This window comes from Myotis daubentonii, chromosome 9, assembly GCF_963259705.1.
Source record: "Myotis daubentonii chromosome 9, mMyoDau2.1, whole genome shotgun sequence".
Lineage (NCBI taxonomy): Eukaryota > Metazoa > Chordata > Mammalia > Chiroptera > Vespertilionidae > Myotis > Myotis daubentonii.
This window is the reverse complement of record NC_081848.1, coordinates 81108702-81114728: the sequence shown is the minus strand read 5'-3', so window position 1 is coordinate 81114728 and position 6027 is coordinate 81108702.

Genomic DNA, 6027 nt, shown 5'->3' with positions numbered 1-6027 from the left:
TTTAAAAAATATCAACTGGCAGCTGGTAGCTCAGTTGGTTGGAGCATCGTCCCATATACCAAAAGGTTGCAGGTTCAATTCTCTGTTAGGACACATACCTAGGTTGTGAGTTCAATACCTGGTTGGGGCTTGTGTGGGAGGCAACCAATCAATGTTTCTCTCTCACATCGATGTTTCTGTCTCTCCCACTTCCCTCTCCCTCTCTCTCTAAAATCAATAATAATAATAAAACATATCTTCAGGTGAGGATTAAAAAGAAATCTTTAAAAAAGTAAGTAAATGCAAAATGCATCTAGGGTTGTTTTAAAATACCAGCTGCCTTGTTGCATAGAGAAGCAGGCGTGGTTACCCCCACTAGCCTGGCAGCTCTGCCTGGCTCAGCCAGCACCTGGCTCTGGAGGCCCCTAGAGATTGCCAATGGGGGTCAGTGCAGGGGGACAGGGTCTTCGTGGCTCCCAGACACCCCTTAACTCCTCAGGTAACAGGTCACTGAACAATCAACACAGGCAATCCCACTGTCGTCTGAGGCTGGGGCGTTTCTGGGTCATTCTCCACCACTGACATCACCACTTACAGCACCTGGGAGCCGCCTGGCACTTGTGCCCTGTCCAAACCAGCCCCAAGTTTCAGAGGAGGCGGGCAGATTACCCAGCCTCAGCCAGGACAGGTGGCAGGGCAGGCCGGGTCACGACTTCAGTTTTTAAAAAGGTTGGTGCCCCGCCCTAGCCGGTTTGGCTCAGTGGATAGAGTGTTGGCCTGCGGACTGAAGGGTCCCAGGTTCGATTCTGATCAAGAGCACATGTCTGGGTTTCGGGCTTGATCCCCAATAGGGGGCGTGCAGAAGGCAGCCAATCAGTGATTCTCATCATTGATGTTTCTTTCTCTCTCTCCCTCTCCCGTCTTCTCTGAAATCAATAAATATATATTTTAAAAATTAATAACAATAATAAAAGTCTGGTGCGCCATGGCTGGCTGCTTTTGGTGCCCTGACCCAGCCGCACCGGGTCGGGGTGCGGGGCTGGCCCCGAGGGTCGGCCACAGTCCTTGCCTGCAGGTTGCTGCTCCCACTTCGGCCAGCAGGGGGCAGCTGAGCCCGTCCTTTCCTCCAGTTCAGCTGCAGAGGCTGCAAGATGGCACCGCCCACGCGACCTACGCAGCTGGAAAAACAAGGGGCAGAATCCGGGGGGCTTGTCCACATCCTCGCTGAGCAGGCGCCCTGGCTCCTGGCGCCACCACCTTCCTCCCGTCCATGATGGGGGAGTCCCTGAGCCCTGACCTCCATAAAGGGGAGTTTTTAGGTTCCTCATTTGGTGATGGGACCCACATTATTCAAAGATCAGGATCCATGTCCTGAAAATAGATTCTGCTTTGGGATTTTTAAAATTTTCCCGTGAAGTTTTCCTATTTAAAACCAGGGTTATTTGGGGGAGTCCAGGGTGTGGGTGGGCACACCCTGAGGCTACTCATCCCCCTCCTGCTTCGCCCTGTGCCCAGAGGAGCTGACTGCCCCAGGTCCCTCCCCTTCCCAGCTGTCCAGGCCGTCTCTCAGCGCCTCCCTCCCCCACCCATACTGAGCCCTCTAGCTATTTTAAACTACTGGTCACAAGCAGCAATAGTCCCCGCTCTGCCCTAGGACTTCTGTGTCTCCTGCCCACTTGACCTTGGCATTTGGTGGAGGGGGTGGTGGTGACTGTTGACTTTCTGGGCCAGTGAGAGCACAGGGCTCCCTCCGCGTCAAGGTCAGCAGCCTCAGGGGCCGCTGGAACCTTTCAGACGGTTTCCCTCTCCCTGTGAAAGCCCTGGCACCACGCACACCTCACTCACCAGTGCCCCTCAGGTGGGCCCAGGGGATCTGAGCAAAACCTCCTTCCCAGGTTCAAGGACAGTCTGAGCCAAGGCTTGGGGAGCCGGGTTCCTCTCCACAGCCTTCCCTCTGCTGGAGGCTGGGGAGCAAGGACACAGGTGCTTGGCTTGGGGGAGAGGGGGGTCTGGTGAGCACTTCGGAGCAGGGCTGCAGGACACAGGGAGGTGACCGGGAGCCAGTGGAGGAGCCGGCAGGAGAAGGGCAGAGCTGGCCCCAGGCAGGAGGCCAGCTTGGGCAGGGCTCAGGGAAGTTGAGGGAGGAGGGTCAGTGGAGCTGGGGCACTGAAGGCCGATGCACAGGAGTTGGGGGGTGTTTGTGGCAGGGAATCCTGGAGATCTGGGTGCAGGGGACTGACACCATCAAATTTCCTAGAGGCCTGGCCCTAGGAGGGGAGTGGACCCCAATTGGATCTGCCCCGGCAGTGGCCAGGAAAGGCCACCAGGGACCCCGAGCCCACAGGCCCAGTGGCCCCCAGGGGGGACATGGGTCAAATGTGTGAGAAGTCCTCTCCTCACTTGGGATGCCCTCCCAGCCTCCCCTGCCCCTTTTTGGCCCACGTGGGACAAGAAAACGGAAGCAGGGCATGCATGGGGTTGGCTACTCCTCGGCCTAAGAAGCCAGGGTCTGGGGAGGTCAGCCCCCCACACCCTCTCCCTCAAGCTTCTACCGGCTTTGGTTCCCTTGCCCACCCCAGGCCTTCCTGTGAGCTCCTGGCCCGGCCCACCGGGAGCAGCCCACCCTGTCTCCTTGGCTGCTGACCTGGGAGCCCAGTGCTGGGCAGGCCCCCGGGTCCGGCCTGTTGTAGTTTGTGGGGCTGATGCTCCCGTCAGCCCACAAATACCACAGATGCTCACAGAGACCCTCACAGAGGGCAGAGTGGCCTTGACAAAACATAGACTGTTTGCTCAACACGTTACCAGGGTCCACTTTGTGCCGGGAACACACACCTGGGCCTTCGGGGCGCCGAGATCCAGGAGGACAAAGCACGCACAGAGCCCTTCCCCAAGGAGCCCAGGTCCGGTGGGTGGGGAGCCCCGGAAGGTGACCTCGGGCGGAGGCCTGGGGGAGCTGAGGGAGCGCTGGGCCAGCCCCCCCCCCCCCCATCCCCAGTGAAGAGCCTCCAGGCAGAACAGCACTCAGGATTGGGAAATGCGAATGCAGAAGGAAAGCAGGGCTGTGAGGGGTGAGGGTGTGCTCAGGGTCATGCTGCTGGGGGGAGGAGGTGGGGGTAACTGAGCCCAGCTCCCGGTCGGCAGGGGAGGCGGCTGGGGGCTGGCGTGGGTGCAGGTTGCTGTGCTGCATGAGCTGCTGGGAGGCACGCAGGCAGGAAGGGCTTGGCCGGCAGCCAGCCCGGGTGACTGTGCAGTTTCCTCACTCAGGGCCGGAGCCACGGAGGGGCCTCCTGGTTCACAGGGCCGCACAGCTCAGAGGCGGCCCCGCTGAGGGTCCCGGTGAGGAGACGGCCCAGGTGCCCGAGGCCACGGCACTGGGGCTGGACCCGTGGGGCACCGGGCAGAGTTCTGGCACACGGAGTGTCGGCTGCAACACTGTCCTTGCCCTGCCCTTGGTGTGACGCGGAAGTCCCACCCTCCCCACCCTCTTCTCTCCTTGTCCGGGGCTGCCTGGGAAATCCGGGTCCTTCCCTGGGAGACAACAGAGCTGAGCTGACTGCAGAACAAGATGGGGAGGGGAGGCGGCCATGGCCGCGAGCAAGGACGGAGCCTGAGCGCTGACCCTGAAATCCGGGCGTTGCCCAAGGGCCCCTCCCTGCTCTTCCCCTTCCAACCCTGAGCCCCTGAGTGGGCTGCCAGGAAGGTGCGGCCTTTGCCCCACGGGGTAGGGCGGGCCCACCTCCACCCCACCCCACCCAGCACCCAAGTCCTGTTTACTGCGGTTTCCTGGAACAGCTTGTTTTGATCTAGAGAAATCTGCTGACACACTCCCGCCCTGCCCTTCCCCTCCCCCTCCCCTGCCGGGGCGGAGGGCCCTTTAGCCTTATTTGTAGAGAAGGGGGCAGATGTCTGACGCTTGCCCAGCGCCCTGGGAGCTGCCTGCCTGCCGCCCCTGCCCCCCACCCCCACCCCCAGGGCAGGACAGAGAGTCCCTGTGTGGTTCTCTGTCCTCATTTCATCTCTCAAACACATTCCTTTCCCCAAAGACAACCGGCCTTGTGCAACCGGGAGGCCAGGAGAGCTTCTCAACAAGGATCCCCTGAAACTGGGCCGCTTTGTCCTCGAAAATGGGGGGCTGGGCGGCTCCAGCATCAGGCACCAAGGAGGGTCCTGGTTCCTTTAAGATGGAGAGCTCTAAGCCTGGTAGAAGGCTAATGCCACCTCCTCCTGCTCTTTTGGAAAATAAAATCTAAGACGGTTTCCGGGACGTGGGGATGATGTGGGGGGATTTTTGGAGCAGAGCTGAACAGCCGAGACAGCCGGTGGGGCCCAGGCAGCTGCCATAGCCACCGCCTCCCTGGCGCCTGGTAGATGAATAAAGGGCTGACTACCCAGCCTGGAACTGTGACACAGCAGGGAAGGCAGGCACTTGCTTGGCATTACACATACCTCCCAGCTTTCCAGAACATTCTGGCAGGCAATTCCCTCCTTCCACACTGTTCTTTCCAGCCACGTCTCCCCAGCCCACCCGTGAACATGCTGCCAGGACAAGACCTTGGAGAAGGGTGAACCGCCGGGATCTCCCTGGCAGGGAGCCTGGCCGAGGGGCAGGGAGAGCAGGCCTGGGCTTGCTGCACCCAACCTTCTGGGCAGAGGTCACAGGGTCGTCGTGTTTTCCGAGAACCACTGGGCGGGCCCAGCCCTGCCTGCAGATGCCATCTTGCAGAGACAAGGGGGGAATCTGCCCCCGTTTCCCCCTGGTTGCCAAGGGGCTTGTTGTCGGGCGGTTTTGTTTGGGGTGTGGTGGTTACGCTGGAGGAGACGCCTGGCAGTTGGCCCAGAGGACGTTCTCAGTTCTGGTTATTCTGATCGTGTCCTTTGTCCACCCTAATCTTCAGGGGGCCAGGCCTGGCCACAGGGGGGTCCCAGGCTGTGGCTCCTCCTCCTCACTGGCCCCACAGGGGCAGTTGGGGCTCAGGAGATGCCAACCGCCCTTTCCAAAGTCCTCACCAAGGCTCTGGACCTGCCAGCCTCGGGGAGGGCACGCGAGCTCACCCCGTTGTTTGTGCTTTAGGAGACCCGGGCGGGGGGCCTGCTCCATGCGGGCGGCCAGCGGGCAGTGCCCCCGGCGGGCACCAAACCGGCCCAGAGCTCCACCACAGGCTGTAAACTGCCCTGGACACATTAGGGGGTTTTTTTGTTTTGTTTTTTTAAATTTTCCTTCTCGCCCACCTTCCGATCCAGAAATAAAATGGGCTGAATTACCCTTTTGGTCTTGTTGCCACGCAACCACAGATACTGTTTTGTGCCCCAACGGGATCTTACTTTTTATTACTTTGCATCGGGCATTTTCCACTTAACACATAGTCAGTATCTACCCCGGCGGGAAGCGCTTCTCCTGTGAAACACTTCCAACCTCCAGGCCCCTGGCACAGCGTAGCAGAGCCGTGACGCACGCCCCGCAAGCCTGTGGCAACTCGGGGCTGAACTTTCAGATCCACTTGCTCCCAAACACTTTTCCCCCTTTTTTCTTTTTTAATTAAATGTAGCCCAACCATTTACACAATAAAATCACAGTTGGGTTTCTTAACCGGGGACCCCGGTTAGCGCGGCTCTGGGTGCGGCTCTCCAAGGGAGCCCGGCCCCGCACCCCGCGCCGCCCCCACCCCGCGCAGCGCTGACGTCAGCGGCTCACGAGGCCGGGCCGCCGCCCGCGAGTCACGCGCTGCCGCCCGAGTGATGCGCCCTCTGCAGAGATCCCTCCGCCGCCGCCTGGAATTTTCCAGACGCTTGGCCGGCCCTTCTTTCGGGCTTCTTGGGGCGGGGTGACCTGAGGCGACCCGGGAGAGCAGACCCCCCCCGCCCGCCCCTCGCCCCCTTCCGCTCTCAGGGGACGGTGGTGGGACCCCCACCGACTCCAGAGGAAGAGGGGACTCACCCCCGTGGCCCCCGCCCCCCGGGTGTGACCTTGACATCTGCGGGTCACTACAGAGGGCGGTGGCCGCGCCGGAGGCGCCACGTGGGCGGGGCGGGGGGGGCGGGGGGACTCTT